The sequence below is a fragment of the Podarcis melisellensis genome, assembly GCF_964234715.1.
Source record: "Podarcis melisellensis genome assembly, chromosome: 9".
Lineage (NCBI taxonomy): Eukaryota > Metazoa > Chordata > Lepidosauria > Squamata > Lacertidae > Podarcis > Podarcis melisellensis.
The window spans coordinates 5,832,556-5,854,524 of NC_138541.1; the positions used below are offsets into that span (position 1 = coordinate 5,832,556).

Consider the following 21,969-nt stretch of genomic DNA (forward strand, 5'->3'; position numbering starts at 1 on the left):
GCAAAGGCCACATTAATTCCTTGTAAAATGCTAGTTTTAACACCATAGGAACCCATATTACAAAGCAGAAACATACATTAGGAAGTTGTCGCCCATCTACCACAATATCATTGTTTCAGAGTTGCGGTAACAGCCCAGAAGGTTCAGCCTGCTAGTCAAACTAAAAGTTATGCAATCCTACCAGGTTTTCATTTTTCCACTTTGGCAACACTGCCCACAAAAAAATTCCAGGAAGTTCTGAATCAAATATAAGCAACCTCATGGTCCTTTTCAGCACAGAGGTTACCCTTGCCAAGTGCATAGGTGAGCCTCAAATTCCTTTAATATATGAGCCAAGCAGCAAGAATCCCAGGGTGGGGGTGGGAATATTTAGTTTTAAATTCAAGCAGCAGCAAGATGGTTTTCACATTTTAAAAAAGCAAAGCATAAATACAGAAACCATACACTTCATTATCGGTCATATTCAATAGCACTTTCTGGTAACCACCAGTACTTTAAAAGGAAAACCAAGCCAGTATAAAACGGAGGTATGAAATCCACATATATGCACAATCACACACTCACACCCGGGAATGTCTCTTAGAGATTCAAAGCACTGCACCTTCTGTTTCCATTAATACCACAGTATCTGCCATGCTCACTCTTCTAATCCAAAACGGGATAGATATCCTCCTATCACAAAATCAAGTTTGTTGCCTCTAAAAAAGAGGCCCGGGCTAACTGGAAAGTGTCTAAGCAGAACTAAGAACCACATTTCCTGCACAGTCTATTTGCATATACCTCCAGCAGGTCTTTCAACCAAAAGGTTAGGGTTAACTAATCCCCTTCCTGCTTCCCTACCTACCAGGACACATGTTTACTATAAAAAAGCCAATGCAATTCTGGGCTGCATCAATAGGAGTATAGCATCTAGATCAAGGGAAGCAATAGTGCCACTGTATTCTGCTCTGGTCAGACCTCACCTGGAGTACTGTGTCCAGTTCTGGGCACCACAGTTCAAGAAGGACACTGACAAACTGGAACGTGTCCAGAGGAGGGCAACCAAAATGGTCAAAGGCCTGGAAACGATGCCTTATGAGGAACGGCTAAGGGAGCTGGGCATGTTTAGCCTGGAGAAGAGGAGGTTAAGGGGTGATATGATAGCCATGTTCAAATATATAAAAGGATGTCACATAAAGGAGGGAGAAAGGTTGTTTTCTGCTGCTCCAGAGAAGCGGACACGGAGCAATGGATCCAAACTACAAGAAAGACGATTCCACCTAAACATTAGGAAGAACTTCCTGATAGTAAGAGCTGTTCGACAGTGGAATTTGCTGCCAAGGAGTGTGGTGGAGTTTCCTTCTTTGGAGGTCTTTAAGCAGAGGCTTGACAACCATATGTCAGGAGTGCTCTGATGGTGTTTCCTGCTTGGCAGGGGGTTGGACTCGATGGCCCTTGTGGTCTCTTCCAACTCTATGATTCTATGATTCTATGAACTAAAATCTGTCCCTCATCTCCGAGTAAAAAACTCTGCAATTTAAAAGGCATGTGGGCAGCCTGGCTGAAGGTTCTGGATTGTGCTTCAAGGTTTTATGAAGGCACTGTTTAGCTGCAAACCAAATTGGTTTCTATACCGATAAATACGCATACTTGTTCAGGAAATATATGAATTTCCAAATGGAATTTGAGCTTTTAGAAGTGCTTAGTGTTGTATTTCCCACTGCAATGTGGTATAGTGGTTACAGTATCAGACTAGGACCTGGGAAACCTGTACAGTAGTATCTGACAACACAGTTCTGTTAGCGCAATGACTTTTGGCAATGCAAAATAACTTCTCCCTATCACTGCATGTCCTCCCAAATCTGTTCTGGGGTTTTCCCCAATCCTCCAGAACATATTTTGGGAGGGTGGATGGAGAAGAGAGAAAGGCAAAATTTAATTGTGCAAGTGGAAATCCTTGTGCAAGCAGAAATACTTCTTTGGAAGTAACCCCAGGGTTAAAATCCCCACTCAGCCATCAACCTCACAGGGTGAACTATCTTAGAGAGCTTTTTTGAGGATAAAATTGGGAATGAAGGAACCATGCATGTCACTTTGAGCTCCTTAGATGAAAGGTGGGATGTAAATGCAGTAGTAGCAGTAATCATCATCAACAGGAATTGGGGAAAGTCAATAATTACCTCCTCTGGATATCTACGAATTTTTGCATTTAGAAAGGACCAGCATTAGTCCTCAAAAGAGAGGACAGCATCACTAATAATAATAGTAATAATAATAATAGTAATAGTAATATTTAATTACAGTGGTACCTCGCAAGACGAATGCCTTGCAAGACGAAAAACGCGCAAGACAGAAGAATTTTCCGTTTTTTGAGTCATTCCGCAAGACGAATTTCCCTATGGGCTTGCTTCGCAAGACGAAACGTCTTGCGAGTTCTTGCGAGTTTGTTTCCTTTTTCTTAAAGCCGCTAAGCCATTAATAGCCGCTAAGCCGCTAATAGCCGCTAAGCGCCGTGCTTCACAAGACGAGAAAACCGCAAGACGAAGAGACTCGCGGAACGGATTAATTTTGTCTTGCAAGGCACCACTGTATTTATACCCCGCCCATCAGGCTGGATTTCCCCAGCCACTCTGGGTGGCTCCCAACAGAATATTAAAAACATAATAAAGCATCAAACATTAAAAACTTCCCTAAACAGGGCTGCCTTCAGATGTCTTCTAAAAGTCAGATAGTTATTAATTTCCTTGACATCTGATGGGAGGGCGTTCCACAGAGCGGGCGCCACTACCGAGAAGGCCCTCTGCCACTAAAAGGTATTCCAACAGTTGCAAGAAACAGTTTTAATTAAACAGAACTACCCTAGTTCCTGTCTTCACACCACAGATCCCAGTACATTACAGCAGAATGTCTTCCTCAGGAGCACTGTTTTAATAATATATTCTTATGCTTGCTCCAAAGAGCACTGTCAACACTACATAGTTCAACAATGTAATGTATAAAGTAAAACCATAGCCAGCATTGGCATTGGTGTAGTGTCATGTTGACAAGCAGTGGATGTCACTGATAGATGGAGCAAAAAGAAGGAATTTGTAATGCAATTCCCAGGTCTGCCATACACTTTTACCTCCATGGTTATTAAGGTAAAGGTAAAGGTACCCCTGACCATTAGGTCCAGTTGTGACCGACTCTGGGGTTGCGGCGCTCATCTTGCTCTATGGGCCGAGGGAGCTGGCGTTTGTCCGCAGACAGCTTCCGAGTCATGTGGCCTGCATGACTAAGCCACTTCTGGCGAACCAGAGCAGCGCACGGAGACGCCGTTTACCTTCCCACCAGAGCGGTTCCTATTTATCTACTTGCACTTTGACGTGCTTTCGAACTGCTAGGTTGGCAGGAGCTGGGACTGAGCAACGGGAGCTCACCCCGTCGCGGGGATTCGAACCGCCGACCTTCTGATAGGCAAGTCCTAGGCTCTGTGGTTTAACCCACAGCGCCACCTGCGTCCCTACCATGGTTATTACTAGCACACAATAATATGTGCCAGGAGCAAGACAGAACACTCTTCTCCTTTCAAAATAGACTTCAGGAAAAGCATGAATATTAACTGTGTGATAGAAACTTGTACAGATCATGAGGACTGTTGAGCCTTAAAATACTAACACAAGACCCAAAATTGTAGAAAGACCAGTCACTGTCCTAGTTCACATGCCAATCTAACTATGGCTTGGTTACAGCTTGTGGAGAATCTGGAGAAAGCTAAACCACAAGCCCAAGTTCGGACAACATGCTACGCAAACTATGACTTAAGCTTAGTACAGCACAGAAGCAAAACTGCTGCCATCTCCCCTTCAAGAGCCCACATATTTGCAGCAAGCCATTGCTTGGCTTAGTATAGCATGTCATGACACTATCAAACAGGTAGAAAGATGAGAAAGGAGGAAACATTCTTAAGAAATACTTTAACAAACAATAATCCCTTAAAACCCTTCTTTACCTTGAGCTCAAGTCATACGCAACACAGATCAGAACCACATCAAAAGGCTCGTGACACCTCATGGTTTAGAGTAAACCATATTGAGAATCTCCATATATTCCAGGAAAGGGAACCTGGCCTCTGCCCAAGGAACTCTACACGCTCTCACTAATTTCTACTAGTAAAGTTCTTCTCTTCGGTTTGCTATAGCCCAAAAAACAATTTGGTTTTTTAAATAAAAGAATTGGGATATTTCTGACTTTCAAGTTAAGCTTGGGTGTATCTCGTTTGTTCTCATTGTTTGGGGGCAGGAGGAGGAAGAAATGAAAATAGAGGGTTTCAAACAGGAAAGCTTCCGATGCTGTATAATTACCCAATACAGGCAGCATGTAAATCCTTGCAGTGTCAGACCTACAATGACTCTCACACATTTGAGAGGTTCATTTTCAAAATGAATAATTAGCAGGGACAACTCACAGATTGGGTAGATGGCTCCTTTGAAAGTTCGCCACAGCTTGCTGTAGCAGAAGGAACCAACTTTCCTACCAACTGTTGAGTTTTTGCATATTACAATTAAAAAGGCACCCAGCCAGCTCACTGCCAGGTAGGGCAAGGATGCCAGTCATCTGATAGCCAAATATGGCCAACTAATCCAATTACTGTATTTAATACTTAGCATTTATAGAGTACCTTCCAAGACCTACACCTTCAAATACCTGCAGTTCTTCACAGAATGCTTAAGAACATCCATGTGTAAACGGTATCTTATTTTATTATATCATGGAGTAATCTTCAAATATATGAACGGCTGTCCCATGGAGGATGGAGTAAGCTTGTTTTCTCCTGCTCCGAATGCTAGGATCTGAACCAATGGCTTCAAGTTACAAGATATCAGATTCCGACTCATCAGGAAGAACTTTTTGGTGATAAGAGCTGTTCAACAGTAGAACAGACTCCCACAGAAGTTGGATGGCCATCTGTCATGTATTATTTAGTTGAGATTCCTGCATTGCAGAGGGTTGGAATGGATTATCCTTGGGGTAGCTTTCAACTCTAGGATTCTATCTAATAGCACTGGTAGGAAATCTTGCTTTCCAGACTTCAGGACCACCCATCTGCACACAAACTTTTAGAACCACAACCTAACTCTCCCTAAGAAGATTGTTTTGCCCTTTCATCTTCCTAGTTAAGCTCCACAACACAGCCTTCCTTGCTAGCTTTTTGAAAAGGAACACAACTCCAAAGATTTAGAGATGAGGAACATGTGGCCCTCCACTCCAGATGTTAGATTACAACTCACATCATTCCCAACCCCTGGCCATGCTGGCCAGAGCTAATGAGGAATGGAATCCAACAACATCCAGAGGGCTATAGTTTCCCCATCGGTGGTTTAGGCAGAAATATGAGGTCACAAAAGTGGTCATCTCAGCAGTATAGAATACAAGTGTGGAGGACAGAGGATTACTACTGAGACCATTCTATTGCACTTGCCCTTTGAACTGGCATGACATTTTCTTCTTGATGAAATGCTCTGAATGACTTGAAGGTCAGTGCCACCAATAAATCTGGTCCAATAAATTAACACTTTTAATTAATTTAAAGGGTAGGGTGATCATCATGCAAGTCAATCATCTGAGGCATCCATTTTCTCCATGCCTTTTTTTAATGTGGGAAAGAAAACCTACCAAAAAAATTCCATTGGCATACATTATGAAGACAACACAATCAAGAATATCTTGCATCCCAGATAATCAAGACTTAAGCTGCCACATGTTGGGGGAGATAAGACTCAAAAATGTAATGATGATTCTGTTAAAGCTTCAGAAACAAAGCAGCCCAAATTCCTTGCTTTTAAAGTTTTAGGATCCTCAAGCCTACTGAAGGGTATTTCTTTTTTGGGGGGGGGATGGAGTTAGTATAACAAGGCAATACTAAATTATTCTTGAAAATTAAAGCCTGGTTCTCATGCACTTATATGAGAAAAGTGGGGAAGGTTGTAAAAAGCATAGCAGAATCTCACAATAAAATTAAATCCAGACAAAATCCTCACAAGTAAAAATCCTGCTTGTTTTGTCACAGATGTCATATCAATTTCTCTCCTCGGTCCTGGAGAAAAATCTGCTCTGGGAAATTAAACATACAGCAATATACAATCCATCCATGCAGCTGTAAAGAGTTAATCTCCTCCAGCCAACTGCCAGGTATATTCTCCAATATAATCAAACCTATCTAATCTACAGTGTGTCCAGACATTATAGCTGTATATCTGCATGGCTTTGGTGGAAACCAGATCTGCTATCATATCTGTGCCACCGAGTGATTAATTCCATGGTTTTTTTCTGACCTAGATGAACATATACATGAAGACATTTTGAAATACTGAGTAGATATGTATTGCTGAATCCTCTGAAAAGTTCCTCCTGGGAGACTCTTGAGAATTTATCTGTGGCTTCCAGTTTAATGCATTATATTTCATATGGATAGCAATGGTGGTTAAGCAGGATAAAGAAGATGGTTAATCTGAAGTCACTAAGGATGGAGTAGGTATATGGGGCAAGAAAAATAATACTTACAAAGGATAAGTTGCCAAAAACAGCTTTGGTGATCTGAGCTTCAAAGCAATGATTTTCAAATTGTGTTCCAGGGAATACTAGGGTTCCTTAGGAGCTCATCATGATTTATCTACTGAAAATAACAGCACTGGGGGTCATGTTTTCCTTAAAGGCAACTCACCACCACACTTCCACTTCTGCAGCCACAGCAACATTCTAGGACAGTGGCTCCATAACTTTTTGCATAGATCACTTGAAAATTGCTTAGGGTTTTGGTCGGGCTGCCTAAAATATTTTCTGCCTGTTGGAGCAACTGCAATACATTGTGCTAGACGCTGCATGAATTTCAATTGCATTTCTATACTTCTTTTATCTCTGCATTACAGTTGATAGTCCATAGAATTAAAATTGTATGTGTTTTTAAGTATTTTTTGTTTTTGTATTTTTGTTATATTTTTCTTTTTTCTTTTTGACTTTTTTATTGTATTAATATTGAAAACTTTAATAAATATATTTTTAAAAAATAGAATTAAAATTGTAATACAATAAAATACAACGTAATAAATAAAAGAAGCCTTAAAAATACAATTAAAAAACAATATAAATATTTAAGTTGGACCTGCTGTAGAACACCTGAATGAAACTCACAGACCGCTGCTGGTCTGCAGAATGAAAGTGAATGAAGTCCTACAAGAAAGGTCCAGGACCCTGTATTCACCTGAATATGTTGCCCATAACTCTTTAAAGAATCATTTTAAATAAACACAAATCGCAGTAGAATGGGTTCCTTAAACACAGAAAATTTGGAAGGTTGCGACAGGTACGTACTATATATCAGATTATGTCTGCCCCCTGCCAGAAACATGCACCCTACTGTCTAAATACACAATCCTCCCTCCATATGAAAATAGCATGTCAGTGTTCTATGTCCTGGTCATGCCATTCTCCTGTGTATAGAGAGCTATACCCATGAGAGCATGGGTAAACATGCATCTCCACAATATGTGTCCTGGAACTCTTCATCCCCTTCTGGAGCTGAAATGTAGGCTATTTTGCAAAATCTAGGGCATACATAATTGATACATGCAACACTATTAACCAACTTGTTTTGTTGGCTGCAGCTCCATTGGATACCAAACTAAACGAGCCATTAAAGGGACCCAGTGGATCCTTCCACTTCCATGTTGCTGTACAGTGACCAACTTACCACCTCAGGCCTAGTTTGGAAAAATGGTGGGGAGGCAGGGGTCAGAATCGGAATGGGAGAAATCACTTTATAGTGTCCTACCATTAACCAGCAAACACAGAAATCAGAAACACTGAATCAATGCTTTAAAAAATATCACTGTCCCTATGAGATAGCAGAGTTCTCTTTTGGAAAACAGATGTGCATTACGATTCCCTTTTAAAAACAACACCACAATGCAGTGTGATTGCCCGTAGTGAATGCACAGCAGACATCACCCCTTGGGGGGGGGTTATCCTAGAGCTTTCTGCTGGTTGTATCAACTTACATGTTTTCCCTTGTTTCAAAACACTCTACCTTCCCCCAACCCATACACACCCTTCCCCGAGAGGCCTTCCTGTTGAGCTCTCCACTCAAAACAAAACCTCACACACAGGAATTCCATAAGAGTCATCGAAGCTTAAGAGATGAATGCAACATTTCACTGCTTTCCCCCTTAACCAACAGCAAACCCCTTCTGTGGCTGCAATCCTAAGGACAAACTGGGAGCCACATTACACTGAGCAGAGCAGGACAGATGCATTTCCAAGGCATAGTTCTAAGGGCCAAACTAAACATTAGGAGGGAAAGAAAGGCAGAGGCAGCTATGGGAGGCTGCCCACTTCTTCATAACAGCAACAGGAGGAGGGAATTGTATTTAACCCCCAAGATGCTGCTTGCCTCCTAGAGAAAAAATATAGGCCTCCTCGGAGCAAATATCACTCTAGGGGGACTTCTAACTGATAAAGGATTGCACACACTTTCCTTCTCTGCTCCAAACAAAATAGGCAACCCCCCCTCTGCATTTCCTTTTTAAATAAAAACCCACACATATGCCTACATTTCCTTACACACACATGAAATTTATCTCAAGCAATCTTATATAACATGGGTAGGCATACTAAGGCCTAGGGGCCGGATCCAGCCCGATCGCCTTCTAAATCCACTCCGTGGACGGTCCGGGAGTCAGCATGTTTTTACATGAGTAGGATGTGTCCTTTAATTTAAAATGCACCTCTGGGTTATTTGTGGGGCATAGGAATTTGTTTATTCCCCCCCCTAAAAAAATATATAGTCCGGCCTCCCACAAGGTCTGAGGGACAGTGGACGGGCCCGCTGCTGAAAAAGTTTCTGACCCCTGCTATATACAGTGGTGCCCCGCAAGACAAATGCCTCGCAAGATGGAAAACTCACTAGACGAAAGGGTTTTCCATTTTATGAGCTGCTTCGCAAGACGAATTTCCCTATGGGCTTGCTTCGCAAGATGAAAACGTCTTGCAAGTTTGTTTCCTTTTTCTTAACACCGTTAATACAGTTGCGACTTGACTTCGAGGAGCAACTCATAGAACGCAGTGTACATAGTAGCCTTTTTTGAGGTTTTTAAAGACTTTGGTGATTTTTGAAGCTTTTCCAAAACTTCTTTTGCAGCCATTTGGTAAGTTAAGCTTTTAAAACTTTTTGGGGGGGGTTTTGGATTTTGGGTTGGGGTGTTTGGAATTCAAGGACTTGGTGTTGGGGAGGGGTTTGCAAGAATCTGGAAGCTTGTTTTCCCCCCCCTGCATTTTTATGATTTTCTGTGACCATTGAGGCACTCTGCTGTTTTTTTAAAAAAATTCTGGATTTGAATTTCTGTGTGCTGGGTGGCTGGGGGAACAGTTGGGGAGGGGGTTTCAAGAATCTGGAAGCTTGTGGGTTTTTTTCTGCATTTTTATGATTTTCTGTGACCATTGGGCCACTCTGCTGTTTTTTTAAAAAAATTCTGGGTTTGAATTTTGAAATGCTCTTTGCAGTATGTGTGACTTTAAAGAGCACTTAATAAACTCTTGTTGTACCAAATTTGGCTTTGTTTGGACTTCTTTTGACCATAGGAACGCATTAATTGATTTTCAATGCATTCCTATGGGATTTTGTGCTTCGCAAGATGAAAAATTCGCTAGACGAAAAAATTCGCAGAACGAATTAATTTCGTCTTGCGAGGCACCACTGTAACATGCACTTTTGGTCATGAGGCAGCCAATTCCTCCTTTGGTAGTACCATTTGCAAGCAGGGTGAGCAGATTAATGATCCACAGGCCAGAGGTTCCCACCCGTGGCCTAAGCACGTTGAGCATCTTGGGCAGAACTAGGTCAATGAGGGGGTGGAGCAATTAGGCCCTTCAGGATTCGGAGGCTGGCTGCCAGGACATTTTGGTCTAACCACACCCACATATGCAAAAGAAGATTCTTTCTTTGCACCCCGGCTTGACCTCTGAACTAGCCAATGGCATATAGTTATCAGGTGATGGATAGGTGGCAGCCCCAACCCACTGTCAAAGTTGTGCACTTCCCCATTCTGATGTAAAGGAGTGGGGATTATAAATGCTATCAAATTACAATTTAGGCTTGGTACAGTTCTCCCAGGTGGGGCACAGAACTCCTGAATTAGGAGGTGGTTATGAATACCTGGACTGTGGAAATCATCAGCTGTTCCTGGAGGGATGATCACTCCATCTCAGGGGGGTGCAGTCTCCCATAAAAGCATTTAATATTCCTTTACCCCAGTTGGCAGTTATGCATGCACATAAAAAAAAAGCTCTGCACATTTGCTTGTCAAACCGATGAGATACACCAGGCTGGTCCAGAAGGAGGCAAAAGTTAATGTGAAATTATTTTCAAAACCTCTCCCTTTTAAAAAAATAATTCTTCCCTCCTTGTTCAAGACGTTTAATAGCATTTAAATGGAGCAGCCCTTTGTACACAGGTTAGGATGTATGCTGATAAGCACGGACACTCGTCTGCTACACATGGTTGCATATACTCAGGCAGCAGTGAACACAAGAACTGCTCCCCTTGCATGGACTAGCAAAGTTTCCTTAAGATTTATTAAATTACCAGAATACCAATGTGAAGTCTCAATTATAAGGAGATGCCAGCCTGGACCTGCATGTGACCTGCACCATAATCTGCTTTATAAAGGTCCCATTCATAGAATGTCCTCACAGTTGAAAACAAAAGAGAACCCGCAGCTACCCTACAGGACATTTAGGCCAAGGGAGGATCCCATGACTGTCAAAAACAGACAGTATATGGTTGTTAAGCATCAGCAAAGCAGGGAAAAGGCCACACCTCTGTGTGCTCCCATTCTGTACTTTTTAATACTAACTTGCATCAGTAGAAAGAGAGCAGGCATTTTTGCCTTTCGGTATGTCCTACAGACAAATCTAGGCAACTTCTCTCCAATGTGGACAAAAACCTCAAGGTGACAGAGACTAAAAAGATCATGTCTGCTCTTTTTATTCTGTTGGCAAGCAGAAGTCACTTTCATATTCCTGTAATGCTATCTAATTTACTGGCACTTGTTTTAATAAGTGATTTTGTGGTACTGCAGATAAAATCCAATTTGCCAAACACATCTAAAGTACTGGGATTTCTTATGCATATGTGTGTACTGATGACACTATCCATTATAATGAACAGCAGTATAAGACTTTTTCATCATCCCAATGCTAGTTAGGAATAGAGTCCCTGCTCAGACATGACACTCACTGGGTGAATTTGAGCCAGTCCTCTATCTCTCAGCCTAACCTACCACAGGTTTGCTGTAAAGATATGTAGAGAAGTAAAAGAGCCACATATGCTATCTTCGGAGGTAGAATGGAATTTATTCCAGTAGAAAAGTTCACATTAGCTACAAAAGGTCAGAACTACACCCCAAAGAGTATTATCTGTGAAATGAGATAGACTGCTGATTCAGAAACAACATTTCCACTTGCCTATTGATGGAAGCAATCACGGAATTAATTGGATTTATTCATCACTTGTAACGAAATGTCTCAAAGCAACTTACAATGATAAAAGCCTATATAGCAGAAGGTATTTTAAAATTTGTCAACAATACGCTGGTCTGGTTTGCAAGCAATCCTGCAAAACTTCAGAGGCAGTGTGAACTTCACAGAGGGTGGACCATGAACCCCAGAACTCCACATTGGTCAACAATGCCCCCCACTCCAAGTGCAGAATATGTACCTATGCAGCAACCACAACAGAAACAACTTAAAAGTCCATAATATGACTGGAAAACAAAACACATTGCCTCAGTCTGGCCTGAACAGAACTGGCAAGTATTACACAGCTGCATAAAAATGGCATAAGCTTATTAAAGGGTAAGCTTATTAAATGGCTAACAATAAGCACTCCTGGTTCCCAGTCTTAAGGCACACACAGTTTCAATTGCCTGGCTTTCATGACAAATAAAAAAGTTAAATCAGTCAATACGCAGAATGCACAAGCATTTCCTGTGCATTCTGATCACGATCAGAAAAGGAGCCCAATGAGTCCGGCTGCTCTTTTTGCCGACAGCAAATCCACTGGAAGCTGGACACTAGCTGCACTATGAACTAGAGGTGTATGTACATTTAATTCTTAAACCCAGTTATCTTTGATGCAGCTGAAACGGTAACTCCTGTTCACGTTCAGAAAGTTAAGACAGATTGTTTTTGCTAGCAAATTTCAAAATACTTTTCCTCTAGAAAGACTGATCTGAAGCTTTTTTTCCACAAAAGCAAAAAATAAATAAAATCCCCAACAATTCCTGCCGTTGCATCTGCTGAATTGTTTTGTAGCACTAAGCATGGCAGGTTCTAGTGATCCATGCACGCCATCCGCTCCCTTCCCATTATGCCTCTCTCTTCTAGAAATCCCCAGACAAAAAACAGAAAAGAAAACCCACAAGCATTTTCACAGCATCCGGTACATTCTCAAACTTTCCCAGAGCTGGAGGGAGAGAGAAAAGTGGTTACCAATTCCTAACCTAACACAGAAATTCAAGCATTGGAAGAACACTGCACACAGCATAGTTTAGCCCCAGAGGCCCCAGGCAGGGCCAGACCCATTCAGTTTACAGCAAAAAGTCAGCACCTCGAAACAAATCAAGTATGGAAATAGACAACATTAAAATGGGCCAGAATTCCTTTCACGCCAATATCTGCTGCTCCCAGGTTTTAATGTCATTCTATATTTAGCATGAGAAAGAGAGAAAAGAATCACTCCCTTCCTTCCTGTCATTTTTTCCATCCCTGGATGACACCCCAGAATATAAAAAAAAATAAGTCCATTACATCTGAACTGGACTTTTGCTCCGCCCAGTCAAGCACTAACTGTAAGCGGTGCAGGCTTCTCTACAATTGTCTGGAAGGAACAGTACATGGGAGTACATCAGCACATGTGTATGTGAACACACAGCGAGAACTAGAAGACTGTCCTCACCCCACAACAGGTTTTGCTTATGAGTGAAAACTTGATCCAAGGTAAAGAGAAAGATATGATGAGAGAGTTGTGGAGGTCAACAGCTGAGATGTGGGGAAGGGCCATAGCTCAAGAGCAGAACATCTGACTGTATGTAAAAGACCCCAGGTTCAAATCCCAGCATCATCTTTTGGACTGGCAGAGATTCCCTGCTTGAAATCTTGGAGAGCTGCTGCCAGTCTCTGTGTTGTTGTTGTTTAGTCGTTTAGTCGTGTCCGACTCTTCGTGACCCCATGGACCAGAGCATGCCAGGCACTTCTGTCTTCCACTGCCTCCCGCAGTTTGGTCAAACTCATGCTGGTAGCTTCGAGAACACTGTCCAACCATCTCGTCCTCTGTCGTCCCCTTCTCCTTGTGCCCTCCATCTTTCCCAACATCAGGGTCTTTTCCAGGGAGTCTTCTCTTCTCATGAGGTGGCCAAAATATTGGAGCCTCAGCTTCACAATCTGTCCTTCCAGTGAGCACTCAGGGCTGATTTCCTTCAGAATGGATAGGTTTGATCTTCTTGCAGTCCATGGGACTCTCAAGAGTCTCCTCCAGCACCATAATTCAAAAGCATCCATTCTTCGGCAATCAGCCTTCTTTGTGGTCCAGCTCTCACTTCCATACATCACTACTGGGAAAACCATAGCTTTAACTATACGGACCTTCCAGTCTGTGTAGAACCTACCAAACTAGACTCAGTCTGACTCAGCATAAGGCAGCTGCTTGTGTGCCAAAAAGAATGACAGAAAATGCGAAGCCATAACTAAATCTAGTTTTGTCACTTCTGTGACCAACTAGATTCCCAGCCCATCACTCTTACACACTTATACCGTTTTGCCCTTGGTCCAATGCCATTATATTGCAAGAACGTAGTGTTCTCAACCACCAAAAGAATCCAGTAATGCCAAAACTTAGTTTCTAGTGCATGTTTTGTCTCTACTGCTTACTGTGTCTTTCATTTCTATACCTATGCATAGGTATATATTGGTCATACAATGATAGGACCCTTCCAGGAATTTCGAGGCAACCTCCACAATTAACTGTAATAAAAAGCAACACAAGAGGAAAAACCCTTATGCATTTCCACAAGCGAGGTCATTGTTTCCTTTATAAAGCTAAGGCTTGTTCTCAACCAAGTTTCACTTTCAAGGTGGTGGTTTGGATGAATAACAAATGATAGTCCATTTCAGCAGCTTTCAAAATAGCATGGAATTGGCGTGTGTTATAAGTAGTTAGTCCAATAAGGTCATATTAACCATTCTGGAGCCACTGGGAACCACATAAATACAAGCTTTGTGAATGCTTCGAGAAGGTAAATTGACTGGAAGATGGGCATCATGTGTACATGTTAGTGCGGTGAGTGCCGTACATAAATCAGAATGTGCCTCTGCAAGAGATAGGGCAAAAAGAGAAGGAATGGTGCTCCTTTTCCTGGTTATGGGTAGGAGAGATTGTGGTAAGTAATGGAAGGGAGAAAGAGATATAGTTGGAGATGGGTGGGGCCCAGATGGCTGCTGACCATACCTCTCCCTAATCCTTCATCCACATTGCAGTTATTTGGTGGACAAGCTATTGAGTCATTTCCCTGACTCTGTGCTGCTATGTTTTTGCTTTTCTGGGATTTGATTGTTTCTTCTGGTATTATATTGTTATTACCTGCCCTCCACCCTAAGGTGCCAGGGTGGGTGACAACAACTAAAACACAAAATTGAAAACAGTTTTGCAGTCACAGTCACAGAAATATGGTGGGTGCTAAAATATGCATCTCAAGCATCAAAAGGAAGGGCAAAGAGGTGCTTTTAATTTTAAAAAGTTTGTTTGTTGTACATAGGGTGCCTTTGTCATTGTTGTTCTAAACAACTTAAGAGACTGCTCTGGTATTAAGTAGCATCTAAATATATGAAATAGGTAAATGAACCTTAAGTAACTACTACTCACCTGCTGGGAGTAAGAATTACTTTCAGATGGCTACATAAATAATGTGCATATTCAGGCATGCTAGTAATTTTTGTAGAATAGTAGTTTTTGTAGGCTTCTGTGCTACGATACACAGTGGTACCTTGGTTCTCGAACGGCTTAGTTGCCGAACAAATCGGCTCCTGAACACCACAAACATGAAAGGAAGTGTTCCGGTTTGCAAAGGTTTTTTGGAAGCCAAACATCTGCCGTGGCTTCTGCTTGAGTGCAGGAAGCTCCTGCAGCCAATCGGAAGCTGCGCCTTGGTTTTCGAACGGTTTCGGGAGTCGAACGGACTTCCAGAACGGATTACGTTCGAGAACCATGGTACCACTGTACTAATCTTATGGCTGTTGCCTATATGATGCAGCAGAGCTAGGAAACGCCAAAATATATGGTCTATTAGAAGTTGAATGGTGGCTTTTGAGAACCTTTACACAGCCCTAAGCATAATGCTTCTGAATTCCATTACTTACACACACACTTTGCCCTGCTCATGGGTGAGGCAAAACTACATAGTGCAAGAATAGGGTTCAGAAACAAAGATCAATTCTGCACCTGTTGCTATATGGAAGAATCACAAAGGCAGAGCGCCAAATGGGGTAGACTCATATAGTCCTGGGCAAGATTAAAGTTAGTATAATGATTCACATCACCCTTCCCCTCTGGATTTTCCCTTCATGTAATCTGCTTCATTTCCCCCCCCCCCCCAGAACATAGGGTAGCCGACATGGTGCCCTCCAGATGTTGAAGGACTAACTGCTAAAGATTCCACCATCCCTACCCACTGGCCAAGCTAACTGAGGCTGATGGGATTTGAAATCCAACAACATCTGGAGGGACACCAGTTCCCTGTCTGAAACCCTGGGAAGCCACAGCCAGTCGGTGCAGACTGTCCTGAGCTAGGTGAACCAATGGGTCTGACTCAATAAAAGTCAGTTGCATATGTTCAATAGGGTAGCATGGGCCAGGCAAGGCTTTTCTAAATATGCCAAACCACCTTTTCCCTAAGGGATCATACCAGGCTGGAGGAATTACACTCAGCAAAAAAAGAGAGACGTTTCCGATTTCTAAACCATCCTGTCCCTAGGGCTTGGGAGAATGGTGTCAACATGAAAACACAAACATTGCATGCAGAGTTGAGGCACACAGAAAGCTGGAAGACAGGATGAGATTTTGATGCCGGGGCAATAGTGAGGGTGTAATTTGGCAAGCCACATTTTAGAAATGTCCTCGTCAGGAAACCTTCTTATGGTATGTGCCTTAGAAAATCATGGTAGGTGCCTTAGAACATACATAAACCACAGCAAACTAGCCCATCCAGTTCTTATGCTTTGGGAGATGGAAAAGAACCCAGTGTTCTTTAATCTTGCATCCCCAGATATTAGGTTACAACTCCCATCACCCCTGACCATCAGGTAACCTTTTCTAGGATGATGAGAGTCCAACAACATCTGGAAATTAAAGTTGAAGAGCACTGTTCTCATTAGCTGGTTCAAAGGGGCTTCTAAAGTGCTACCTTCTCCAGTGATTTGAAAGGGGCTTCTGAAGGCCCTTGCATGCAAAAAAAGGTCACCTGATGTCATTCTAACATCACACTGACATCAGGTAATTGGCAGGTGAGTGGAGACTGCTACACCTGTCAGACATTGCCCATGAGAGGTGGAGGAGATAATGATCTAGCCTGTTGGCCAGATCAGGAACTATTGTCCTATACTTTTGAGGACAAGCGAACATGTTTACTCTACACTGAATGCTATGAAACCTGGCTTGTAAGAGCTACTTTGTTGGTCACCAGAGGTGCCTCCAGATGAACAGATAGGGAAGTCCCTTGTAAACTGGAAGCTGGGTTCTCCTCCCCCCATCATCAATCCATCAGTGTACCATTAGCCTGCATATGTTAGCCATTAATTTTTTTTTTGAGATAGTAACGCTTGATTTATTTATTCGCAAAGCAACTATGAACTAATCAGACTGTGGATAAAATGTGAAAGGCGACATCCGGTTTGCCAGGATGTGAAGAGAGATCAGCAACAACTGTATTTGATACACAAGAGTTTTTCACTGCTTAAAACTGATATACCGGTATTACAGAAGCAGTGCAACCGTTTTCTCTCATTCATACAAGCAAGAACTACCCCAAGTTCCACAATCCTGACAGAGTGAGCATTTGTGTCACAATCTCTTGCAATCAGAAAGGCATTTTGCTGAAAACCATTACAGCTGTTCGTGAAGCCCTGTAGATATAAAGTGCTGGTTAAGCCACATCTACTAAGCACACTCAGAACCAAGACGTTTCCGGAAAAGACAGGGCCTTTAATGAAGTCAGAAGACACGACAGCTCGTATGTCACCACCTTGGATCTGCAATATGTCTCCAGGGGCCTAGATCTTTTCCGGAACATCAGCTATGGAGAGAATAAGCCAGATTTCATCCTGGTATGAAATACAGCCTGCCCGAACAGCTACTTTGGGGATCAGGAGGGGCCGCATTTTCTTAAGCTATGCCTTCTTTAAAGGGAGTATTTATGCCTATAAATACTCCCTTTAAGATATTAATTTAATATGAGGCCAGGAAAACAAATATCTTTATATCCACTCAGTGAAAACAACCCTCTGTGAAAAAGGTAATTCTAATTGTATATTGCATTATTAGTACATTTCTGCCTGTTTCTCAGATACAAGTACATTCCCTTCCCTTTTCTCCCACATTCCTGTAGATGCAAACCTGTTATGATCCATCTGAGAACAAACTGAGGGCATGTTGTTAAATATGAGCATTTTACAAAGCACAGCTGACTCTCCCCACTTTCCATTATGAAAACAGGTATGGCCTCCCAATTTTAGGCTGAATGGCTAAACCAGAATAATTTTTCCTCCTTTACATTTCACCATATAACCAGTAATAATAATAATAATAATAAATATATAATATTTATATATTATATTTATTAATACAGTTAAAATAACATTTGCAGCCCACCTGTCCATACACACTTAGATTATGTGTGGCAGGTCAGCAGGCCTAGAAGCAAAATAAGCCAGTTCTCCAAAGTACAGCAGCTTAGCTATTTGCTACTGGCTAGCAGGCAAGTGACTCGGGCAAGCCTGTGATAATTAATGCTGGATTTTGAAGTCGTTTATTTAATTTACTTCTATGCTGCCTTTCCACAGTGAGCTGTGCCCAGGGTTGTGCATTATACTAACTATATTAGCCCATGCATCTGACTACATACCACGAAATTATAGCTACAACTTGCCATATGACCATCACATATGACCATCACCTGTGCTATAACGTGTAACACAGAGCTCAGTGGTAGAACATCTGCCTTGCATGCAGAAGGTCTCAGTTTCAATCCCTAGGATCTCCAGCTAGAGCTGCATGAGATCCTGGCCTGAAACCCTGGAGAACTGATGCCAATCATGAGTCAGAAAGACCAGCAGTCCGACGTATCATGAAGCAGCTTCCTATGTTCTTACCTAGCACAAATAAACCTCTGTGCACATTTATCCTAGCAATCCGTGATATAATGAGAACATGCTCCAATCCAAAAGGTGGTTTACTCAGCAATCAGTGCCAACCGCTTCATGTGCTACTTTAGCCTCTAAAATTGTGCCAATTGGTTTACTTGTGAAATTTAGATGTGTACACACCTTACATCTATTTAAACAATAATTATAAAACAATTATGAATATAATTACATAAAATGGAGATACAAGCTGCTGCACCCTAAGGATGTAGGTGTATTTTAGTTTCAGCTAGCTAGGCAAATAAAGTGAACAGGTAGAAAATGAAAGCAATATTTTAGTGAACCAAGTTTAATCATAAGGTTTTAGAAACAGTAATTCAGGTTTTTTCACTATCATACATCATCATAAGAAACCCTTAATTTTGGAGAAAGTCCAAAAGGCAATGTAATTGAATGGTAATATCAGCACAACATTTTTCTACAAGGAAGTTGAGCTGAAGGCTCGTTATGCCTTCTAACAGCAAACTCAGGTGGCCAAGTTCTGACAAGAGGAAAGTGTAAGTTTTGGCTGGGTGAAGCAGGATATGCAAAAGTACAACACCTTCATTAAAAACAACAACAGCAACCCCAAACCAGGCCAATGTGGACTGAGCATGCTCAGTAGCCTCCAAGCCCAAGAATGTTTTGTGTCAGATGGGAGAAACAATCAAAACGCTAAGCACAAAGGGAAGAGTGGGGAGAAGGCAATGTGAATTGTGATGGTTGAGCCCTTTGCAGTTCATAGCATCATATAGGATAGCATGACTTTCTGAAAGCGCTTCTATTGGTGAGTTATATACAAACATTTGTTGCAGATTCTGCTTCTACTCACTTTGAATAAAGCATGCACAGAAGCAGGGTGTAAGTGTTACAGTTGACATCAAAGTTAGCTATCCAGAATCCATTTTTATTTCATTCATGTCCTCATAAATAGTAGTTCATTGAAAAGTCTAGAATAACTCAAAGTTTGTTTTGACCCTAAAGCTTCACGGCTTTCCATTCTGCAATTTCACACAATTCAGAAAGCAGGAGGTCTGCATGGTTTGAGAAGTTTCTCTGCTTTTACACACTGGAAGTTTATTTCAAATAATGGTGAATAAGAGGCAAGTGAGTCTAGGAGCTTGAGGCTGTATTGTCCCTTGCAACCATGTTGCAGGAACAATATGCTTGAAAGGCTCCTAGTTTGTTTGTCTTTTGTTTTTAAGTCATCCAAGCATACAAAGTAGCACTGCTATTTCCCACTAAAATTATTCTCTTTCCATCCTGGAGCTAAAGCCTTTTAACAGAGTAGGAAGTTAACAATGTAACTCATAACAATATCTTGAAACACTGTATTTCACAACGCATTCTGAAAAGCCATTGATCTATTAGTCCATCTATTGTCTCTATACTGAAAGGCAGTGGCTCTTCAGTCAGGAGACTTCCCCACCCCTGTCTTATGACATTTGCATGCTGTCCTACAACATAAAGTTATCTGGGTGCTTTACAATAAACAAGTACTAAAGAAGGCAAAAGATAAAACCATTAAAAATACAGAGACTGGGCCTCAGGTCTTCTGCATGCTTTTGCTCTAGAACTGAGGTACAGCTCTTTCCCCACCCAGAAACATAGAGATGAAAGCCAAGAGAGATGGGGAAAATCAACAGCGAAAATGGAACCAGGGAAGGAATAAGACTGTTCTCTTGAAATAAAAAGCAGCCAAACATCATGGAGGGGCCTAGCTTTACTTTCAAGTAGGGTGCAGTCCAAGGGAACCATCTATGCATGATCTTTGTGGATCTCCATCTCTGAGGCCAATGGAGTGCAATGGTTTTTCACACACATACACTCTACAGGGGATGGAAATAACGATGTGGCCATAAATAGGCTTGAACCCAGCACATAGTCAATGCCCCTTGAAGTTAAGGCCCCCCACTACATTTATCATGATGTATACAGAAAGAGGGTGCGATCTTTTTGCACCTGACACTCAATGCTACAAAGATGCATTGCCAGAAACAGAGGTCTACAATAGGCAGGTCATTAACTACATCTATTCAAGTCCAGAATGGGTTTTTATCTTCAGGAGGGACCGAATATACATTCCACAGCTGCGGTGTATTATCTACTTGGGAGAGGAGCACGGCAAGGTGCTTATTGCACACAGTGTCTATGAGGCTGAAGGTCACCCCCTAATGTGAAGGGACCAGGGCTCAATAGCAGAGCACATTTATTGCATGCACAAGGTCCCAGGACTGATCCCTGGAAATCTCCAGCAAAAGGATCATGTACCATGTTATCTGCTGGAGACCCTGAAAAGCTGGTGCCAATATGAGTAGACCAAGGGTCAGCAAACTTTTTCAGCAGGGGGTGGGTCCACCGCCCCTCAGACCATGTGGTGGGCCAGACTATATTTGGGGGGGGGGTGAACAAATTCCTATGCCCCACAAAATAATGCAGAGATGCATTTTAAATAAAAGGACACATTCTACTCATGTAAAAACACGCTGATTCCCGGACCATCTGCAGGCCGAATTTAGAAGGCACTTGGGTCGGATCCAGCCCCCGGGCCTTAGTTTGCCTACCCATGGAGTAGACAATACTCAAGTAGACTGTGCTGGTACAATCCTATGTTCCAACAAGGAAATAAGAAAGGGCCTGTAAAGCTGAAGGGTACTTCTTCAAGCATGTGGAGGAAGAACAGAATATCTAGTCTAATAATGACCTCAGAAAGCAGAACAAAAGCCACAGCAAGGGGCATTTTCTAAACCCAGTTCCACCACCACAACCCAAATAGAGAAGTGTTATGCCAATATATCAACCACAGTGTATTGGGGGGAAGATGACATTGTAGAAGGGGGTGAGGAGAGGGACACAGGCATTAAAGACTCTCCTCCATTAAACTCAGCCCTTAAACAGAGATCAATATGCATTTATTGATTCAAGCAAATGGAGACAGAGTGAGGAAGAATAACTGCTGAAGCAAGTAACATGAAGAGGGTATTCTTCTCCTGAAGTGTTCAGAGCATAACATTGTGCATGAAACCAATTAATAAGCTAAACATAATTTCTCATTTATCACATATGGGAAAAATAAGCTGCATAAATAAAAAGCAAGAGGAGGTTAAACCTGTAGCCCTATGCACACTTTCCTAGGAGTAAGCACCAGGGAGACTTCCTCCCAAGCAAGCAAACTCCCAAACCCTATTCCACAATTAAGATAGAAAGAGGGGGAGGAGCCTGGGCATCCATCCACAGGAATCTTTTTTCCAGTGGCTGGGTGGGGTGGGGGACCCAGAAAGGGGGAGGAGGAGAAAGGGCAGGCCAGCTTTCAACTCTCAAAAAGAGAGAGGCCTGTATATTGCCTGTATGTTTTACCTCATATCTCAGCTTCCACAAACGCTAGAAACTGTGAGCTGTACCCAATGCTAGCCACACACAACAGACCCACTTGAACTGCATGGGCATAACTTAGGTTCACTAAGTTAGTCATGCTCATGCATTTCAATGGGTCTACTCTAAGTAAAA

General features: G+C 42.1%; 1 protein-coding gene across 3 annotated transcripts in view; it reads right to left on the bottom strand.

The window, feature by feature from the left end:
* Positions 1 to 21,969, bottom strand: part of PTPRA (protein tyrosine phosphatase receptor type A) — a 139,718-nt gene that overhangs the window by 116,735 nt on the left and 1,014 nt on the right. The gene's annotated exons all lie outside the window — the stretch shown is intronic.